Source organism: Bos taurus, chromosome 18 (genome assembly GCF_002263795.3).
Source record: "Bos taurus isolate L1 Dominette 01449 registration number 42190680 breed Hereford chromosome 18, ARS-UCD2.0, whole genome shotgun sequence".
Taxonomy (NCBI): Eukaryota; Metazoa; Chordata; class Mammalia; order Artiodactyla; family Bovidae; genus Bos; species Bos taurus.
Window position 1 is genome coordinate 49,573,919 of NC_037345.1, and position 22,470 is coordinate 49,596,388.

The following is a 22,470-nucleotide window of genomic DNA, read 5'->3' on the forward strand; positions in this document are numbered from 1 at the left end:
TGCGATTGCAGGGAAAGAGAAAATTAGCCAAGATGGCGTAGAAAGGCTCTTGCCCCTCGGCCTCTTGCTCTTGCCCCACATTTTGTAAATAATGATCATGTCACAGATGAGATTATTTAAAGCACTGCACATGTGTATCACGAGGCACTCACTTGACCAAGGGCTACTTTCGGTCTGTGGGGCTATATAAGCCCCACCTGGAACGCCCTTGCAGGTATGTGCCTTTAAGTTATGGCTGCTGTTACGGCTGCTGCATCAGCTAGGAGAGAAGGTTATGTTATGGCTGTTGCCCGGAAAGAATAAACATGTCTGCAGTTTCTACGGCTCCTCGAGTTTTCTTCCAGCTTCCTCTCTCATGCCTGGTCTACCCTGGGTTCAGCAAACCCTGTGAGAAGTGAGACAGTGCTAATTTGTTACAGGAGCTGTAGGAAACTCCCATGCCTGCTGGATATTTCTTTCCTTCTTCCTTCTTTCCTTTCTTTTTTTCTGGGTATTTCTTTGAGTCACATTCCTCACTAGCTGAGAGAGCCACTTCCTTCTACAGTGTAGTAGGGCAAGTTCTGGCTGGGTCTTCAATAGCCCCAGAGGGTCTATTCAAACAGGCCCCTTTTCCTCTGTACTAAAGTTGCTAAGCAAGGAGATTGGGGAAACTGTGTGGGGTTCTGGTAAAGAGGACTGGTGTGGGTATGTGTGTGTGTGTGTGTTTCCATGGACTGTAGCCCACCAGGCTCCTCTGTCCCTGGAATTTTCCAGGCAGGAATACTGGAGTGGGTTGCCATTTCCCTCTCCAGGGGATCTTCTCAACCCAGGAATCAAACCTAAGTGTCCTGCATTTCCTACATTGCAGGAGGGTTCTTTACTGCTGAGCCACCTGGGAAGCCCAAGGACTGGCATATTTGTCTGCAGTGGCCATCAGCATAGATGTCTTTCTATAATTAGGACAAGTACCCCAAAATTGGATAGTTGTTCAACATGCTGAGTCCTTTAAATGAGATAAATCATCTCATTTAATTCTGAAAACAACACTATGACTCAGATAACTATCAGTATCTCGTTTTTAAATAAAACATTTTTATAAAATATTGATATTTATTTATTTTGCTGTGCCAGGTCTTAGTTATGGCATTTGGGATCTCCAGTTTTCGTTGCAGTATGTGGGATCCTTTTTAGTTGCAGCACGTGGGATCTAATCCGGAACCCCTGCACTGGGATGGTGGCCACTGGACCACCAAGAAAGTCCCTAGCATCTCATTTTAAACCTAAGAAAACAAAGTCTGAGAGGTTGGGTAATTTGCCCACAATGACTAAGACAGAAAAACATAAGCCAAGAGCTAAACTTAGGCTTACATATTGCTGAGAACCATCCTTTACTGATGTGAGAGACTATGACGAACAGGATGGATCTGTAAGTTTCCTTCATTCATCTCACAGGTAGCTGGGTCCCTGTGTTCAGCATTCAGGGTAGAGTGATGAACAACTCAGGCCAGGCTCTTGCAGCACGGGAGTCACATTCTATCAGAAGGACAGCAGCAACTGAGAAGTCAGCCCACTATGATGAAAGGGATGATGAACATTAAGAGAGAGAGGTGAGAGGGAGTGGACGGGATGGGGAGGAGACTTTTTGAAGCAATATGTGGTTCTGAACTTGAAAGCCCACTGCCCTCCAAAGAGTGTCATAACCAAATTCATCATGTTCCCTATCTTTTGTTTCCCTTGGTAATTCCCCCAACACAAGCTCCTCTTGTTCTCTCAGGTTCTCTCATCTCCATCATTCTCTGTGCTGTCCTCTGCTCTACCCGCTCCTGCCTCCCTCCATCCTTCCCAAATTCTGCCACTGCAACCCCTGTTAGCCTTTCACTCCATGTTCCCTCAGACTCTACCTTAACTAACACCAGATCCTTCTCCAGAGATACTCCCCACAATCTTTACTGAAGGCGCTTCATCCACCCGCTCGCGAAACACCTCAAGGTCTGGAGGAGGAGAGGGGAGTAATCAGGATATGCTACGGAAACAAATGAACCCAAATCCCAGTGACTCACATAAAGGTAGAGACTCCTTCATGTGCCATGTCCAACCTGGGTGGCCCAAGTTCTTCTCCACATGCTCCTTCCTTCACCCAGACTGATGGAGCAGTGTCTAAAACACCACCAATCTCCTAGCTGAGGGAAAAGAGATGTGAACAGCTGTGAGCTGGCTCTTGGAGTTTCAGCTCAAAAGAGATATACATTGATGTGTTCACATTTCATTGGCTAAAGCAGGTCATGTGGCCAAGCTTGATATTAAGTATCTTTAGACTCTGCTATCCCTTAGCAACTTAATGCTGTTTCCAGATATTATTAATCTTTCCCCACACTCTTTTTTTAAATCTTGTTGTTGTTCTTCATTAGCTAAGTCATGTCCGACTCTTTGTGACCCCATGGACTGCAGCTCGCCAGGCTTCCCTGTCCTTCACCATGTCCCAGAGCTTGCTCAAATTCATGTCCACTGAGTCAGTGATGCCATCCAACCATCTTGTCCTCTGTCATCCCCTTTTCCTCCTGTCTTCAATCTTTCCCAGCATCAGGGTCTTTTTCAATGAGTCAGCTCTTCGCATCAGGTACCCAAAGTATTTAAGCTTCAGCATCAGTCTTTCCAACTCTCACATCCATACATGACTACTGGAAAAACCATAGCTTTGACTATATGGACCTTTATTGGCAAAGTAATGTCTCTGCTTTTTAATATGCTGTCTAGGTTCATCCAAGTTTTTTTTAATCTATTTATTTTATTTTTGGCTGTGCTGGGTCTTTGTCATTGTGCATGGGTTTTCTTTGGTTGTGGCAAGCAGGGGCTACTCTTTTTTAATAATTTCATTTATTTGTTTGTTTTTGGCTATGCTGGGTGTGTGTTGCTCCTCGAGCTTTCTCTAGTTGTGGTGAACAGGGGCTACTCTTTAGTTGAGGTGGGCAGGCTTCTCACTGCAGTGGCTTCTCTTGCTGTAGTACATGTGCTCTACAGCGTGCAGGCTCAGTAGTCATGGAGCACAGGTTTAGTCGCCCTGTGGCACGTGGGAGCTTCCCAGACCAGGGATCAGGCCCATGTGCCCTGCATTGCCAGATGGATTCTTAACCATGGGATATCAGGGAAGCCCCTCCTTCTCCATGCTCTTAAAAAAAGTTCCTTCTTCCCCTTGACAGACCTCCTAGAGTAACAGCTAGATCCTCTTCTCTCTTCTCTTCTGATTCCTTAGTCTCCCTAGAAATCTGAGAATCACACTTAGCTCCTCCCACTCCCTCATTCCATATCAGACCCTTTAGAATGTTCCAGAGGTTCAAAATCTATCACTTCTCTCATTCCCCACTGAATCTACCCTCTTCCAAATCACCATCATCTCTCACCTGTACTACTGAGTTGCCCTAAAAGTTCATTCAAGTTTTTCCATAAGCTGTTGCTGAATACAACAGCAACCTTTCAAATCTTACTCCACAGTTCATGCATGACCTAGTTGTTGCTCCCCAGCCTAATCCTTCTGTAGATTCCCATGTCCTTCAGGGAGAGTCTAAAATCCTTGCTGTTCATTTTGTTCAGTCACTAAGTCATGTCTGACTCTTTGCAATTCCATGTAAACCACATATTACTGCAAGCCCTATTTTCCCATTCCATAGGTTGTCTTTTCCGGTTTTGCTTGCTTGTTTATTTACAATTACCTTTGCTGTGCAAAAGTTTGTAAGTTTGATTAGGTCTCATTTGTTTGTTTTTATTTGGACCATAAAGAAGGCTAAGTGATGAAGAATTGATGCTTTTGAACTGTGATGTTAGAGCAGACTCTAGAGAGTCCCTTGGACTGCAAGATCAAACCAGTCAACCCTAGAGGAAACTGATCCTGAATATTCATTGGAAGGCAAATATTATGGCCACCTGATGCGAAGAGCCAACTCACTGGAAAAGACCTTGATGCTGATAAAGATTGAAGGCAAGATGAGAAGGGGATGACAGAGAATGAGATGATTGGATGGCATCACCGACTCAATGGACATGAGCTTGAGCAAGCTCTGGAAGATGGTGAAGGACAGGGAAGCCTGGCGTGCTGCAGTCCATGGGGTTGCAGAGTCAGACACGACTGAGCAACTGAACAGCAATAATAATATGTCAGAGAATGTTTTGCATATACTTTCTTCTAGGAGTTCTATGGTGTCACATCTTAGGTTTAAGTTTTTAAGCCATTTGGTGAAACACTCACTCTGTGAGCACTTGCTCTCCCAGATCTGGAACTGGATGAAGGCAGAGACTGCCACGTGCCCAACACATTGACCATGCTCAGGAAATATTTTTCCAATGAGAGAATGAGTTTGTCATACATGAAGTCAGGGGAAGGGAAATAGTAAAGGTGACTAGATGCAATTATATATGAGTGAATCAGCTTCCCAAGATAATCAAGAGAGGCAGAGGAGGGCTGGGACGCTTGCGCCACTTCTGATTCACTTAGTCCTGAACTCATCGGACATCACTCCCTTCCTGCATTTCCCTCTGTGTTTCTAGACCTCAGAAAATGCTTTCCTCACCCACACTTATTCAGAGAATCTGGTTTCAAGCCTGAGAGAGTGTTCCCGTCCCTCGTCCCCCTCCCTAGCTCCTGCTGTTCTCACCTCTCCCCCAGTTCTCCTTCTCCGCACATCCCACAGGTCCTCTAAGCCAAGGCATCTGCAGAGTCTGAAGCATCCCCGAGATGCTGCCCGTCCTCAGCTTCATTCCTGAGCAGAAGGGCCCTGGAAAAAGAAACATGATGCATGAGTGAGACACATCCCAGGCCTGGGCAGAAGTCTCTCTGCCAAACCGGCCGCGTAATGGGCGTGATGGGAACAGCTTGGTGTTTTGGGGTTTTGTTTATTTATTTGGTTAGCTTTTGCTTTTTCTTTCCTTTTTTTTTGTTTGTTGTTGTTGTTGTTTGTTTTTTGGAATAGCCTTGACAAGGCCCCTGTGTCAAATCATAGTTTCTTCCCTCGAGGCCAAGATGGTGCCTGAAATCATAGCATCAGAGACGCTAGGACTAGCCTTCTGGGACAGTCATAACAACGTACCACAGGCTGGGTGGCTTAAACAATAGAAATTCATTTCTCATGGTTCCAGAGGCAAATACCCAAGAGCAGGGTGAGGGTGGGTGTGGCTTCTTCTGAGCCTCTCTCCTTGCCTTGTAGATGACTGCCTTCTTTCCCCTGCGGACACACACCCCTGATGTTTCTTTGTGTGTCCAAATTTCCTCTTCATGTAAGGACTCCAATCATGATTGAATTAGGACCCATCTAATGGCCTCATTTTCACCTAATCACCTCTTTAAAGGTCCTATCTCCAAAGAAAGTCATTTCAAGGTATTGAGGATTAGGGCTTCAACACATGAATTTGGGGGTAGGGATGGAAGGGAGACAGTTCAGCCCATAAGAGACATTCCTTGGTTTTAGGATATTAACAGTCCTTCAGGGACTTCCCAGTTGGCCCAGTGGTTAAGAATCACTTGCCTATGCAGGGAATATGGGTTCAATCCCTGGTCCAGGAAGATTCCACATCCCACAAGGCAACTGTGGAGCCCGTGCACCATAACGACTGAATTCGAGCTCTAGAGCCTGAGAGCCACAGCTACTGAGCCCACATGCTGCAACTGCTGAACCCCAAGCATGAGGAGCCCCCTCACCACAACGAAGAGTAACCCCCTCTTGCCACAATTAGAGAAAGCCCATGCGCAGCAATGAAGACCTAGGGCAACCAAAAATAAACTAATTTTAAAAAACAGAACTTCAGTGTTCTCTGAATAAAAGCAGTAATGATTAGATTAATGAGTAATTGAATTTGCTGTCTGTGAATGCTAGGGACAGGGTATAATTAATTTAAAAATGAATAGGTACAATTAATTGTATGTAAACTAGCACTCTAATTCAATGCCAGTGGGGGAGGCCTAGGGCCCCAGACATTCCCTCTTGGTTTGGCCAGTCTTGAAGGAGAGAGAGTGTGCGTTAAGTACATCCTTAGAGCTCCAGAAACAAGAAAGCATGAATCTAGAAAAGTAAAGATAGCTCTAGACTCGATGCTTTTTCTGGGGTTATCAGCATAAAGCCAGGATGATAAAGGGCCATTTTCAGAGAAGAAAAATCCTGGGACTTAATCAGAGTGAAAGGAAAGATCACAGTTCTAGATATAAAATTCTAGAACCTGAGAGCAAACCCTTGGTTGGTACTTTTTTAAAAGCCCTTCCTCTAAAAAACACGATGGGAATATATGTTTGTCTCTGCCTTCATGATGAGTAAAGCAAGAGAAAAATTTCCCCTGAGAATTTGCAACAGTAAATCCATATTCCTGTGTGTTTAAAGTCTAAATTTGTACTATCTATGTAGCCTGAAAGATGTCCAGACAAAATTTTAGAGTGGTCCCAAGTTGGCTATATCAACCCTGAATATTAATTGGAAGAACTGATGCTGAAGCTGAAGCTCCAATACTTTAGCCATGTGATGGGAAGAGCCAGATCCCTGGAAAAGGCCCTGATGCTGGGAGAGATTGAAGGTGGGAGGAGAAGGGGATGATAGAGGATGAGATGGTTGGGTGGCATCACCGACTCAATGGACATGGGTTTGAGCAAACTCCAAGAGATGGTGAAGGACAGGGAAGCCTGGCATGCTGTAGTCCATGCGGTCTCAAAGAGTCGACATGACTGAGGGGTTGAATAACAACCCAAGCTAGCTATTCCCACAGGTACATGGCAGAAGTAAACACTAACTCTACCCAGGGAAATGCATTTTAAACCCAGGCTTTAAGGAATTTCCACAGATAAAATCCCAAGGAACATGAGTTCCACAAACCTAACAAGCAGAAGTGACAAACCTCAAGAGTCAGACTCAGAGCTGGTATGAATATTAAATTATAAGGTATTGAATACAAGATAAATAAATGTTTTAAGAAATCAAAGATGGTATTTTGAAAATACTGAAGGGAAAAACAGACTCTCAAGACTGGCAAGGAAGATTTGAACAAGGGAAACTATAAATTACATATGTGAACATTTAAAAACCCAGTGGAAAAATGAAATAGATTATATCACCATTGAAAGGAGAAGAAACTATAACACATATATATTTTAAGAAAGTACACAGGGTGCAGCATAGGGAGAAAAAATGATGGATATTAGGAACAATGGGTTAAGAAATATGGAACAGAGTAGGAAGGTCCAACATACATCTAATTTGTGGGTTTTTTTAAAAAAAGATAGGGGCTTCTCTGGTGGTTTCCTGGTAGTAAAGAGTCTGCCTGCCAATGAGGGAGACATGAGTTCAATCCCTGGTAGGAGAAGATCCCACATGCTGTGCCACAACCACCGAGCCTGTGCTCTAGAACCTGGGAGCCACAGCCACTGAAGACCGTACACCCTAGAGCCTGTGCCTTTCAACAAGAGAAGCCACTGCAGTGAGAATCCCGTGCATTACAAGAGAGTAACCCCTGCCTGCTGCAACTAGAGAAAAGCCCGGGCAGCAATGGAGACCCAGCAGAGCCAGAATAAATAAAAAGATAATAGAAGGGAGAGAAGCACATTTGATAATGTCTGGAAAATTTTCAGAATTGATAAGAAAGATTCTTCCTCAAATTCAGGAAACCCAATGAATCCCAAGCAGAATATTTTTTTTAAATATCCACACTAGGTAATTAGTAAACCTTAGCCCACTAGAGAGAATATCATTAGAATAGCCCAAGCATTACTTTTTATTTTTCAATAGCAATAATCCAGAAGATAGTGGAATGAGATCCTCAAAGGGCTAAAATAAAATAACTGTCACACTAGCACTGTATGCCCAGCAAAATACCTTTCAAGAACAAAAAGAAAATGATTGTTTAGACAAACTAAAAAGTAGGAATTAATTCCCAAGATACCCTTTTCAAAAGAATTTCTAAGAGATATACTTTGGGAGGAAGAAAACTAATCCTAGAATGAAGTTCTGAAACACAAGAAAGAATAAGAAAAGAAAAAGTAAACAAAGGCATGAGGGAAACATACCAAAAATATCAAAACTCTACCAAAAGTACAGTAACAATGTCAAATTTTAATGTTTAAAAAAGAACTAAAATCTTGAACAACTTATAAATGGAGAAGATTTTGTGGAAAGCACATGATGATATTTTTAGAGTAAGCACGAAAAGAACAGAAAGTAACTGTAAAACTTTCAGTATAGCATAGAGAGGAAAACGGAAATGGTGGGAGCAGACTCAATCCAAATGAATGCCGGAAGGAGAATAATGGGAAAGGCAAAACAGAAATGGATAATATGACAGGAGGAATTCTGTATCTCCCCTTTTTGGAGAATAGATGAGAGAATCTTTGTGCAAATCAGTTGAAACATGATGTTTATAGTTGTTAAATGGAAGTCTGAATATGTGTAGAAAGATACATATGGGACTTCCCTGGTGGTCCAGTGGCCAAGACTCCATGCTTCCATAGTGGGGGGCATGGGTTGATCCCTGGTCAGGGAACTAAGATCCATTTGCTGCATGGCATGGCCAAAAAAAACCCACATATGTATGGATGCTGAGTAGTCAAAAGGGTGGGTGAACTGCCTTCGTGACTAATTGTTTCTTAGCCCAAACCCACCCTTTCACACTCCACTTTCTGGCTCTGAGGCTGCCAGCTCCCTCTTTGATTCTGCTGAGAGGGAGCACAAGAAAGACAAAAGGCTGGAAGGAGAAAGTACATGTTTCTTCCTGTTTCGCTTGCTGTTCCTGTCAGCATTACTCCAGCAGTAGTTCTTCTCCCTGATGGCAGCAGCTGACTCCTGTCTTTTCCACATTCTCAGTCTCATTTCTGTCTCTGAAACACCGAAACCAGCTGTCCCCTCATCAGAGGACTGGGTTCTGGCTCTACAGGAGTATTCCTTCAACCTTCTAGATTCTAATAACCTTATTATAATAACTCTATGATGTTCACATCATAGTAAACAGGGCTTTCCTGGTGGCTCAGTGGTAAAGAATCTGCCTGCCAAAGTAGGAGATTCGGGTTTGATCCTTGGGTTGGGAAAATCCCCTGGAGAAGGGAATGGCAACCCACTCCAGTATTCTTGCTTGGAGAATCCTATGGACAGAGGAGTCTGGCTGGCTCTAGTCCACGGGGTTGAAAAAGAGCTGGACGCAACTTAGGGACTAAGCAACAACAACAGTCACAACTAGAAACCTATTCCCTTTGTTGCCTCAGTCCCGGGGGCTGAATGCCTGCATCTGTTATCTCTGATTAATACAACGTCCCCATTTTGTCATCTCAACATCTATTTCACCAACTCAGCCAATTCCTTATATTAAATTCTCTCTGTTAAAATAACTGGTACAGTTTCTGTTTTTCTGACCAAACCCTAGTTAGTATTGTCTCCTGTAGCTATATGACCAAATTTTGGCCAGTGGAATAAGAGCAGATGTAAGGTAGGTAACTTCTGGGTCTTGTCTTTAAAATGAAGCTAATTATTCCATACTTCTGCCTTCTGTCTTCTGATACAGGGGAACAGATTTAGTGACCCTAAGATGGCTTTACCCATATGAGCCAGGATGATGCCTCGAGCGAAGCAGTAAGATAGCTGGGACCTGATGACCTCTTGGGGCGGGGCCACCCACCTACTCTGGGACATTTTGTGAAATAAATGTCTTCTGAGGCAGCGTGTTCTAGACTCTCTTTATTATACCATAGTCATTCATCCTAGTGTAAATGGCTCTAAACACCAAAAACACAGGATCCCCAAAACTTAAATAATATAATACAAATAACTCTCGGCTTAGAAAATAAAACACAGGAATTTCCTAGTGGTCCAGTAGTTAAGAATCTGCCTGTCAATGCAGGGAACATGGGCTTGATCCCTGGGCCAGGAAGATTTCACATGGCATGACGCAATTAAGCCTATGCACCACAACTACTGAGCCTGAGCTCCAGCACACGAGCACCGCAGCTGCTGAAGCCAGCATGTCTCAGAGCTAGCGCTCTGCAAAAGGACAAGCTGCTGCAGTCAGAAGCCCGTGCACCGCAACTAGAGAGTAGCCTCTGTTCTGTGCAACTAGAGAAAGCCCATACACAGCAACAAAGACTCAGTGCGGCCAAAAATAAATGAAATAAATCCTATAACTGAATGGCAATAAAAGCGCTACGAAAGCAAAGTTTCAAGGGTAATTCGTTGCTTTGAACATTTTTATCAAAAGACTGAAAACAAATGGAGGAAGCCTCAGCTTAGAACTTAAATATGAAACAACAGAGGAAAATCCAAAAAGGAAAAAGAAAATGATTTAAAGGCTGAAATTGATAGAGTGAAAACACAGAGAAGACCAAGAATAAAAAAAAGCTCAAAACTTGGCAATTTGAAATTCTAATAAGATAGAAATGCTTCAGGCAAGACTGATAGAAAAAAGAAAGATGCAAATAAAAACAAAATGCATAACTTAAAAGGGGGAACTATAGATAGAGATATTTTCAAATGATAAAATAAATTTTTGAACTACATAGACCAGTGCACTTGAAAATCTTGACAAAACAGACAAATTTCCACAAGAATAGAAAACGCCAATACTGAAATAGGAAACAGGAAACTCTGAAGAGACCAACAGCCATTAAAGAAACTTTAGTTAAAAGAACTGATGCTGAAGCTGAAACTCCAGTACTTTGGCCACCTCATGCGAAGAGCTGACTCATTTGAAAAGACCCTGATGCTGGGAAAGATTAAGGGCAGGCGGAGAAGGGGACAACAGAGGATAAGATGGTTGGATGACATCACCGACTCAATGGACATGAGTTTGGGTAAACTCTGGGAGTTGGTGATGGACAGGGAGGCCTGGTCTCAAAGAGTCGGACACAACTGAGCGACTGAACTAAACTGAACTGATATGATAGTAAACAACTAGAAACTCTAACAAAAATAAGATCCCATTCAGAACAGTAACAAAATTTAAAGGTAATCTAGGAATTCATCTGTCAATCCACAAGATGTTTATGAAGAAACAAAATTTAGGGAATTCCCTGGCAGTCTAATGGTTAGAACTCCGAGCTTTCACTGCCGAGTACTTGGATTCAATCCCTGGTCTGGGAATTAAGATCCCAGAAGTCACGTGGCATGGCCAAAAAAGAAAATAATAATAATGTTATTAAAGGAAACAGAAGAAATCTAACAAGGGGAGATGTACCATGTTCGTGAATGCAACAATTTAATATTATTAAGATGTTTCTTCTATCTAAATCGAGCTATAAATTCAACACAAGCCCAAATTCCAAAAAGATTTTTTTAAGAAACAAAATAAATGGATTAAAAAATGTATGTGGAAGAATCAAGACTCACAAACAGATAAGAGGATCTGTATCAAGTAAGATATGCCAAATGGACTTCCTGGTGATCCAGGTGATCCAGTAGCTAAGACTTCATGTCCCCAATCACATGCTGCAACAAAGACCTGCCACAGCCAAACAAATAAATAAAAATAGTTTATCAAAAAGATACCAAAAAGCCAGAGTAAAGAAAGAAAACAAAGGTGGAATGGCACATGGTCAGACAAACTGATCAAAGGAACAGGAAAGAGACATGTGTATATGAAAGACCTTGAGATATTCCAGAATAAGCATCCTAATCAGAAGGGAAGAGATGGGCTGTTAAAGGATAACATCGTGAAAACTGATTCTTTATAAGGAGAAAAGAAAAGTTGGTTCCCTACTTTTCACCACAATACAAAGGTCCAACAAATGGATTAGAGACCTAAACATGAAAGATAATAAGTCTATAAGGCTAGCATATGCCTTTCACAAGGCTGCAGGAACAAGGGACCACAGACTGGGTGGCTTAACACAACAGAAATGTACTGTCTCCCAGTTCTCCAGGCTAGAAGTCGAAAACCGAGGTGTTAAGGGGCCAAGCTCCCTCTGGAATCTGTAGGGGAATCCTTCCTTGCTTTGTCTTAGCTTTGGGTGATTTGCTGGCAATCCTTGCGGTTCCTGGGCTTGCAGCTGCACTGCGGAACTCCAGTCTCAGCCTTTCTCATCACATGGCACTTTTCCCTCTGGGTGTCTGTCTCCAAGTGGCTGTCTTCTTATAAGGACATCAGTCCTATTGGGCTAGGGCCCCGCCCTACTCCAGTATGACCTCATCTTCATTTAATTCATTACATCTGCATCCACTCTGTTTCCAAATAAAAGCACATTCTGGACTACTCGGGGTAAGGATTTCAGCATATCTGTTTTTAAGAGATGTAAGTCAACCCAGAACAGCTAGTAGAAAAATGCAGAATATTTTTATGACTTTGGAGTGAATACAGATGTTTAAACCAAGAAAACAGAAACCATATAATGAGATGGATTTGACTGTATTAAGATTAAAGTTTTCCTGCAAACAAAGACATGATTGAAAAAGTTTAATAAGTGACAAACCAGGAGAACATATTTCTAGCTTCAAAAAAAAATGTGATTAAAATCCAGAATATACAACAAAATCCTGCAAATATTTAAGAATGCATGCATGCATACTCAATCGCTCAGTCAGGAACCCCAATATAAAAATGGGCAAAAGATATGAATAGGCCTATTTCCCTGGTACTCCAGTGGTTAAGAATCTGCCTGACAAAAGTTCCTTCTGGGTAACAAAACACTCATGTATTAGCCAGGAATATAGCCATCCGGAATCAAGATTACATTTCAAAGAATCTCTTGAAGCTAAAAAGCCAGGCAACAATGTTCAGATCCATTGAATACAAGTGGAAGTGATTAGATCACTTCCAGGAAATGTCCTCAAACGGATATGTCATGATTATCTGTCCTTTCTTCCTTTCCTATGTCCAGAATGTGGTCAGGATGGCTGGAGACAAATAAGTCATCTTTGACTACATAGTGATTTGGGGATGGAGGAAACTCATGGTGGAGCCTGAGTCCCTAACACTATGGAGACAAGTCAACCATGAATCATCTTCTTTCCGGGATACAAAAGTAAATGTATATCTTGTTTAACTGAGTGTTATTTGACAAACCACACAACCCAACATAATCCTACCAGAACTCCCCAAAGGAAAATCTTGGCACATCTGGAAAAAGATAGAGGCAGGGATTAAGCACAGGCATGTCCACTATCTCACTCCCTGAAAAATGTTGTCTCAGTCATGGTCATTACTCCGGTTGGAAATCTGAAGAGGGAAATCTGTCTGTCTCTGATCAATCTGAATAATCCAGAAATTTCAGAGTTTATTAATTTCAAGACAAAACTAATCTGAAAGTTGAGTCAAGCACAAAATTATCAGAAATGGCTATATCCATGGTTTTCTCCACCCAGGAAAACAAGCACCTGTCAGAGTAGATTAATCCACAATTAACCTGCAGGTTTGCAATGCGGAGAACTGCTGAAAGTACATATTAGAACTTCTTTCAATATTTGTTTTGACATTTTTATTAAGAGTTTGAGTGAGGAATTAAATTGTAATCAAAAACAGAGATGGCATGATGCCAATAGAACAGTTCATGCCTTGAATAATGGAATCAGAATTACACAACATCAGAACCCCGAGAGGTTTTAAGCTATCATAACTCCCCATTTTACAGCCCAGAAAACTGAGGCTCAGAGTTGTCAACTTGCTTGCCTGGAATCAAGGGTAAAGTTGTTGGTATACCTTCTTTCTACTTTTTCTTTTTGAATGAATGAAAACTATGTCATTAAAAAAAAAAAGGAGAATCTGTCTGATAATGCATGTCCTGGTCCAGGAAGATCCCACATGCCCCAGGATATCTAAGCCCATGCCCCAACTACTGAGCCTGCGCACTAGAGTGGGGAGCTGCAACTACGGAAGCCCGAGTGCCCTACAGCCCGTGCTCTGCAACAAGAGAAGTCACTGCAGTGAGACGCCCATGCAGCGCAACTAGAGGGTAACCCCTGCTCACCACAACTAGAGAAAGCCCACACGCAGAAATGAATACCCAGTGTAGCCAAATAAATAAAATTTTAAAGATATGAATAGGCAATTAACATAAAAGGAAATCTAACTGGTTAACAAGTCTGAAGAGATGCTCAACTTCCTTCATAATCAGTTAGAAAATTATAACTTTTTTAAACTTTTTATTTTGTATTGCGGTATGGCCAGTTACAACATGACATTTTAAATCTATCAGACTGGTCAAAATTAAAAGGTCAGTGAGGGACTAGTATTAGTGAAGTCATGTAGAATTTGGAACTATCATGCACTTTGGTTAGCATAATTCAGTATGTATATCGTATGATCCAGCAACCCCAATCTTGGTGTATAATCCAGAGAAACTGTCACTCAAATCCCAAAGGATGTAAGTACAAGACTCTTAATTGAAGTGCTGTTTGTAGTAGCTAAGAATTCAAGGCAATGTAGGTCTTCTTCATTGGTAGGTGAATAATTAAGGATGGCGAACTAATAAATTAGAGTGCTATGCAGCAAACAGAAGCAATTACCTAGATACACAAACAATATAGAATGCTCTTAAAACAATATTGAGCAAAAAATGTAAAAACAGAAACATAGTTGGTTCAATTTTTATAAATTAAAACCATATACATATACAAAGCACTATACATCTTTTAGAAATACAGACATAAAAGTACTACTATATTTAAAAAAAAAGAAATAAAGACATATCCAAGAACCACAAACACATCAGAAAGTGTGCCTTTGAGGAGGAGGAAGAAATGAAAGTTGGAATGGGAATATGGAGAAAAAAATAACGTAAGAGAATAACTTCATACAAACTACTGTTACAGTGTATCAGAAATGAAACAGCATGGTAAAATCAACTCTCAGAAAAAGAAAAGAAAAAAGAATAATGGAAGAATGAAAAAAGAAGTACCAAGGAAATGTTAAGAAAAAAGTTGCATTAAAAGCAAAACTCATTAGGAAAGACAACAAAGGCTTTTTCATATTGATAAAAGAAATAATTCACTTATGTCATACTAATATCATAAACCCTTATGCTCCTAACAACGTAACTTCAAAATATATGAAGCAAACACTGTTACAGTTAAAAGGAGAAATGAACATAGCCTCACTCATAATAGGAGACTTACTTGCACCTTCCAGAAGCCAACAGATCAGAGGGGGAAAAAAGGACGGACGTAATAGTTAAGAATTAGATCATTAATAAACTTGTATGGTCAGACCTCTTATCCCAACAACTGGAATGCACATCATTTAAAGACGGAACACAGTCGGGCTCAGCCCCAGGCCGAGGCCAGGTCAGGGCTCCTGCTCGGGGTCCTTGGGCCCCTCGTCGGGGCGCCCGGGGTCCCTATGTACGCACCAAGTTCTTGCAAGGACCGGTCGAAGCTGGGGCCGGAGGGAGGGGACCTTATTTCCTAGGGTCAATTCTCTTGCGGTCTCGGCCTGCTGACCCTTTGACCTCTCACCTACAGGGCCCTTGGCGGCCGTAAACCAGCCGGTCGCCCGAGCTCCGCCCCGTCGCCTCCCGGCCTCATTAGGCCGGCCGGGCTGTAAAGCAGGAATCAGCCGCTGCCTAATCCGGACCTGGGGTCAATGCGAGCCCAAACAATGTGCACAAAGACGGCTTTGGAGCAAGAATTTGGAATATGCATTTAAGTTGTCCTGCTTTGCACTGGAAACCCCTGGGCGATTAAAATAAGCCTGCCTCGTCGTATTTTCTGTCTTTTTTTTATGTGTAGTTCCTGCAAGTCAAAGAGGCCGGAGTCCCTTCTGCAGTTTGGGAACTTGTTTTGAAATAGCCACCAAACAGATTTTTTCCCCTTTTGGGTGAAGTTTCCTTCCAGGCTTCAGCCTCTTCACCCCACCCTCTGACTGGAATAGAGTATTGACATCTTTGAGAGCGCAAAGGAGGTAGATGGTGCTTGCTGTATACTTTATTTTTGATGATGCTTGCTGTATGCTTTATTTTTCCATGCTATAGTTTGAACCCTGAGGTTTGAGCTTTTTCCTGGTTAAATCTCTTGGTACCAAAAGTGTGGAAAATGAAATGTTCATTAACTTGAAAAATCTTTAGCCAATGGATAGGCAGTTTGTCTCTTTGAGAACTGCAGTACCCAGTCTCTAACATTGACTTTAAAATCAAGCTAAAGATGCACTGGTGAACTATCTCCCCTGGATACCTGCGGTGTTCTTTGGGTCATTTGATATGGTAAAACTGTGGTTGATTTTCACAAGACTTACGTGAATGGAATTTCTATAAAACTGGACGAGTGACAAATTGGTAGAGATCTTTTTGTTTGTTTGAATGATAACTCCAAAGGGCTCTCCCTTTCCCTCTGAGGTGTGGTTTCTACCATCACTCTTGAAATTTACGGCCTGAAAAACACTAAGTTCGTGGAAGCCTTTAAAGGGGGGAGTGTTCAGAACACTTGGACTAATAATAACTTAACACAGGAGCAAAACTTCTTTGAATAAGATTCTTGTTGTCAAAAACCTGTTGAAACTAAAGAAAACATATTTCTTTGAAAATCATCTAATAGAGCAAACAGTTTTGTATATTTTTAATGTGATGACAGTCCAACCTGTCTACTGATCTGATGAATAGAGAAATGTGAGCTCTATAGTAACTAGAAGAATCAGATCAGATCAGATCAGATCAGTCACTCAGTCGTGTCCGACTCTTTGCGACCCCATGAATCGCAGCACGCCAGGCCTCCCTGTCCATCACCAACTCCCGGAGTTCACTCAGACTCACGTCCATCGAGTCAGTGATGCCATCCAGCCATCTCATCCTCTGTCGTCCCCTTCTCCTCCTGCCCCCAATCCCTCCCAGCATCAGAGTCTTTTCCAATGAGTCAACTCTTCGCATGAGGTGGCCAAAGCACTGGAGTTTCAGCTTTAGCATCATTCCCTCCAAAGAAATCCCAGGGCTGATCTCCTTCAGAATGGACTGGTTGGATCTCCTTGCAGTCCAGGGGACTCTCAAGAGTCTTCTCCAACACCACAGTTCAAAAGCATCAATTCTTCGGCGCTCAGCCTTCTTCACAGTCCAACTCTCACATCCATACATGACCACAGGAAAAACCATAGCCTTGACTAGACGAACCTTTGTTGGCAAAGTAATGTCTCTGCTTTTGAATATGCTATCTAGGTGGGTCATAACTTTCCTTCCAAGGAGTAAGCGTCTTTTAATTTCATGGCTGCAGTCACCATCTGTAGTGATTTTGGAGCCCAGAAAAATAAAGTCTGACACCGTTTCCACTGTTTCCCCATCTATTTCCCATGAAGTGGTGGGACCGGATGCCATGATCTTCGTTTTCTGAATGTTGAGCTTTAAGCCAACTTTTTCACTCTCCACTTTCACTTTCATCAACAGACTTTTGAGTTCCTCTTCACTTTCTGCCATAAGGGTGGTGTCATCTGCATATCTGGGGTTATTGATATTTCTCCCAGCAATCTTGATTCCAGCTTGTGCTTCTTCCAGTCCAGCGTTTCTCATGATGTACTCTGCATATAAATTAAATAAACAGGGTAACAATATACAGCCTTGACGAACTCCTTTGCCTATTTGGAACCAGTCTGTTGTTCCATGTCCAGTTCTAACTGTTGCTTCCTGACCTGCATACAAATTTCTCAAGAGGCAGATCAGGTGGTCTGGTATTCCCATCTCTTTCAGAATTTTCCACAGTTTACTGTGATCCACACAGTCAAAGGCTTTGGCATAGTCAATAAAGCAGAACTAGAAGAATAACCTTCACCAAATGGCAAGTTTCTAATGTTTGTTCTCTGATCGGGTGTGTATGTTGTTTTATTAAAACACAACCTATGTAAAGACCATTTGAGCATAAGATGTTAAAAATAGAAGATTCCATTGTGTTTTATAATAAGCTAGCTTTTAAAACAACATATCCAATAACATTTTATGATATTTTTCTAAGAGTAAATGTAGCTTGTTTTGACCTATCTGCAGTTCACTTTTTGTTTTTTTTTGCCAGTGTTGTCCTGCTTGGTATCTGGGACAGTCTCTAATTCCTGACAGTGAACTTGATACTGATGTTGGTATATAGCAGCCAGCCCTCCATAACACTATCTATCCTAAATTCAGGGTTAATGCCAAACCTACTGTGTAAGAAATGATTTACCGAAGTTTCAAAGAAAACCACATCAATTTGGATGTCTGTTACCTTGAAGTGATCATTTTAAGAGGAGTAGCTTCTTCCCTAGGTATAAAAAGACTATTTTCTTCTTTTGGTGTATTTCATTCTGTATTGAGCAATCATTTGTGAAATGAAAAAGCAAAAAAACACCCCCTCCACACACACAAACCTCCAGCCAATTTAGGATCATAAACATGAAGATGGAGGTGAAGACTAGCCTAATTCAGTGTGTATTATCTCATGCATTGTGTTGACTGTTGAAAATCTCTTTCAAATATCCGCATTCCACATGTAGAACTAAAGTGTTTAAAACTAGAAATATGAATGCTTGTTTTGTTAGTTTCATGTTTGTGTTCAAAAAGCAACATCCAGGATCTCTACAATTGACTTAAATAAAACCATTTAAATTAAAAAAAAAAAAAAAAAAACAGAACACTTCCAAAACAAAACCAAAAAATGCTGCATACTAGGTCAAAAACGAAATCTCAATAAATTCCTAGAATTTATGTCATTCAAAATACATTCATTAAATAAAATTAGAAATCAACTACAAAAAGAAAATCAAAGAAAAATCCATTACCTAGATATTAAAAACCACATTTCTAAATAATTTGGGGGTTAATAGGAATTGAAATTACATTTTTTTGGAACTGAATGACAGTGAAAGCACTACATATTAAAACCTGGGGTATACATAATAACAATAAATACTAATGTGGAAAAAATGAATCAACAAGGCAGAAATTAATGAAATAAAATATCCCTCCAAAAAATTAGTAAAAGGGATTATCTTCTACTTATTTTCAGCAAACAAAAAGCTGAAAGCTTTTTAAAGACCAATAAAACTGTAAATTTTGTTTCAAATCTGATCCAGAAAGATAAGAGAAGGAATAAATAAACATCAGGAAAGCCAAAAGAAATATAACTTCGGATCCATATGATTCATCAGAAATAATAAGCATAAAGTTATGCCAATGAATCTGAAATCCCAGCTAAAATACTGTTCTAGGCATATATAAATTACAAAAATGTATTCTGGGAGAAAGTAATAAATTTGAATAAACCAATATCCACAGAAGAGGTTGAAATTGTAGTCAAAGACCTACTAAAAAGGCACCCAATACGAATGCTCTGACACTCAAATTCTACACTCAAATGTCCAAGGGACAGATACCTCTAATGTATCACAAACCATTCCAGAGTGTAAGCAAAGGTAGGTGGCTCCCTCCCGCAAAGCACAGAGCACTGCTAGCTTCCCTTACGTCATAACTGGGCAAGGACAGCGCAAGAAGGAAAACCATGAGTCAGTCAATTCCACTCATGAAAACAAATGCACAGCAACTCTGAATAAAATGGTATTAAATCAAATCCAGCAATAGTGAAAGAAAGGCGGATGATACTACATTAACAACACAAAAGTCATCTGATTATATCAATAAATGTATAGAAAGCATTTAATAAGAGTCAATACCTACTAAAAAAAACCTTCATAGCAATAAGGAATAAATTTTTTAAATGTACTGAAAACATCATACTTGATGAAATCTTAGGGGCATTCTTTTAAAAAGTCTAGAACAAGAACAAGGATTGTCCATTATCATGACTGTCATTCAACACTGTATTGGAACTCTGAACCAAAGAGCGAGGGGTGAGAAATGAGTTATAAAGATTGGAAAAATTAAGCTTTTATTTCTCTCCTGGACACCAGAACCATCTAGCTAGAATAGTGTGGAGAATTATCTGTCAAGCTATTCTAGAATGAATAAGAGTGAGTTCAACAAGGTAGCCAGATCCAAGCTCAGCATTAAAAACAGCAGTAACTGATTAGGAGAGAAAAAAAAAAAAAACCTCAGCCATTAGTAAAAAAGTAAAAACAGTCAAGTCCAGCCAGTGAACCAAAAAGCCATGTATAACATATCCCAGGAAAAAATTGTATGTACACCCAAGAACGGAAGACTCAGTATTACAAAGTAATAGATTCTCCCCAAATTAATAATTATTCATTATATTCCCAACCAAAATCCGAAGGATTTTTTTATGGATTACACAAATGCCACCCCACTCCCCATTCCCATCGCAGAGTCCCCCGGGTTTAGAACCAAGCCAAGTCCTCCTCACCAAAGTCTAGGCATCTGCTTGGAGACCACCTGTTCTGCTGCTCACCTTCTTCGACTTGAATCACCCCATAAACAATTGGTAAACAAAATAAGATGGTAGCATATCACCGTCATATTGGTTAATAGGCAATTTTCTCTAGGAGGCCAATGTTTTGAAGCAATCAGAGGTAAATTTTCTCATAATTAAAGGGGAAGACTTAGTAATAAAAGAAGATATTAAAGGGAAAAGCTGCAACTCTACAAAAATGTGTTCCTTTAGATCCACAATGGATGGTTTAGTGATTTCAAAAACCATAACATTTATTACAATGATATTGTTCAGTCACAAAGTCCTGTCTGGCTCTTTGCGATCCCATGGATTGCTGCAAACCAGGTTTCTCTGTCCTTCGCTATTCCCCAGAGTTACTCAAACTAATGTCCATTGAGTTGGTGATGCTATTCAACCCTCTCATCCTCTGTTGCCCCCTTCTCCTCTTGCCCTCAATCTTTCCCAGCATCAGGGTCTTTTCCAGTGAGATAGTATGTGCCAAAGCTGTGAAAGCAGGTGAAGAAACTACAACATTTTCCCACATTAAAATAACAGATTAATGAAGACTACATCTTGGATCAGATTTTCTTTTTTTTGGCAGCCCTGGGCAGCTTACAGGGATCTTAGTTCCCTGACACACAGGAAGTATTACTAAGTGCATATGACCTACGGAGATTTAACTGTGATTGTATTTTTATTAGGGTTTCCCAGGTGGCTCAGTGATAAAAGAATCTGCCTGCCAAGGCAGGAGACATGGGCACCCTCCCTGGGTTGGGAAGATCCCCTGGAGGAGGAAATGACAACCCACTCCCAATATTCTTGCCTGGGAATCCCCTGAACAGAGGCGTCTGGCGGGCTACAGTCCAGGGGGTCAAAAAGAATGGGACGGCTGAGCACATTTTTATTGGAATTCGTTACTGGTTTTGTATAACTCATTATACAGTTACATGTGTTTTCAGCAAGCTGTCCCTAATTCTGTTTTTCCCCATAAAGCCTTTTTATTTTTAACATGCACTGTTTTGCAGAACTACAGGTTTTTCAGGAAAGCATGTATCAGGTTATAGCAGAAAGACGTGTCCTCAAGAAGCTGGGGCCTCTCTTGTAACAAGCAACCAATTCTTGAGAATTCCTGAGCTTCCCTCACATGTAGCCAGGAGAGCAGGTACCCTTTTCCCTCTGAGCCGGGAACAATTTCCCAGGAGACTGTGGGGCAGTTCTCTAGGGTTCAGGCACCAGAGCCCGTCATTGTCCTCTTCTCTCCTCCTGCCAGACCCCCACACCAGTCAGGAGAGGCTCAGTGAAAAGATCCAGAATTTTGCTGCTTACAAGCTTTCGGATCTTGAGCAATTCCCAGAACCTCTGCAGGACTGTTTACCCACTCTTTAAATGGGAAGGCATGTTTTTTCCCCCTAATCATTACTGTCGTTGCGGCCGTGGTGGGTTTTCATTTAAAAATCTGCCTTTGATTTTTGCTTTGTCATTTACCTTTGTGACCTTGGACAAGACACTTTACTTCCCTAGGCGTCATCTGTAAAATGGGGCTTTGAGAGCATTTAGTACTGCCGTGTGGGCAGGCACTTAGCAATAAGATGCATATTAAGCCTCAGGAAATTGAAGTTCCCATTATGAAAGGCGGGGATTCTCGAGTTGTGACTGTGGAGGCAGAGGAACCCAGGGCTGGTGGCGAAAGCAGATGTGGCGGTGATTTCCTCAGGGACACTCCACACATCCTCCCAGCCCCGTCTTCCCAGCAGAGGCCTCACGGTCAGCTCGACCCGCGAGCTTGTGGGAGCTCTCTGGGGGGCTGCCTCCCCACAGCTCCGGTCCGGCGTGTAGTCCGAACGGACTACACTTCCCGGCGTGCACCTCGGGTCGGGCCCCCGAGGGGCAGTCCAGCCGTGGGGACCTCGTCCTGGCCGCGTTAGAGGCGCTGGGCAGTAACCACCATTCACGCAGCTCCTACTTTTCCCTTTGCGAAGCGCGTCAGTCACCATCAACCCCACCTTGGGCCGCGGCCCTCGAAGGGACTGTGAGGAGCGCTCGGCCCTTTCCTCCTCTCCTCCTCCAGGGGTCCGGCCCACCGCGTCCCAGGGAGGGTCCGAGGCCAGGCTTATCTACCCGGGAGGATTCCTTCGTCCCCGCGTAGTCCCCACTTCGGCCCGAGGCTGGCAGTCAGGCTCTGGAGGCTGAGGGACCGGGACGGACTTCGAAGCCGCGCTGCCGGAGACTACAACTCCCAGGCGGCACCGCGGCTCGGCGGCAG

At 42.0% G+C, this 22,470-nt stretch overlaps 1 long non-coding RNA gene across 2 annotated transcripts; it reads right to left on the bottom strand.

Moving 5' to 3' along the window:
* Positions 1-991: 991 nt before the first annotated feature.
* LOC112442316 (uncharacterized) lies at positions 992-22,446 on the bottom strand. Of its 2 annotated transcripts, XR_009491392.1 has the most exons (5): positions 22,211-22,446; positions 4,626-4,745; positions 2,040-2,159; positions 1,881-1,970; positions 994-1,549 (listed from the first exon to the last, which is right to left on the bottom strand). It is a non-coding gene; the product is annotated as an uncharacterized lncRNA (long non-coding RNA). The 2 variants fall into 2 exon arrangements; XR_009491391.1 differs by having other exon boundaries at positions 992-1,549; positions 1,881-2,159.
* Positions 22,447-22,470: the final 24 nt, after the last annotated feature.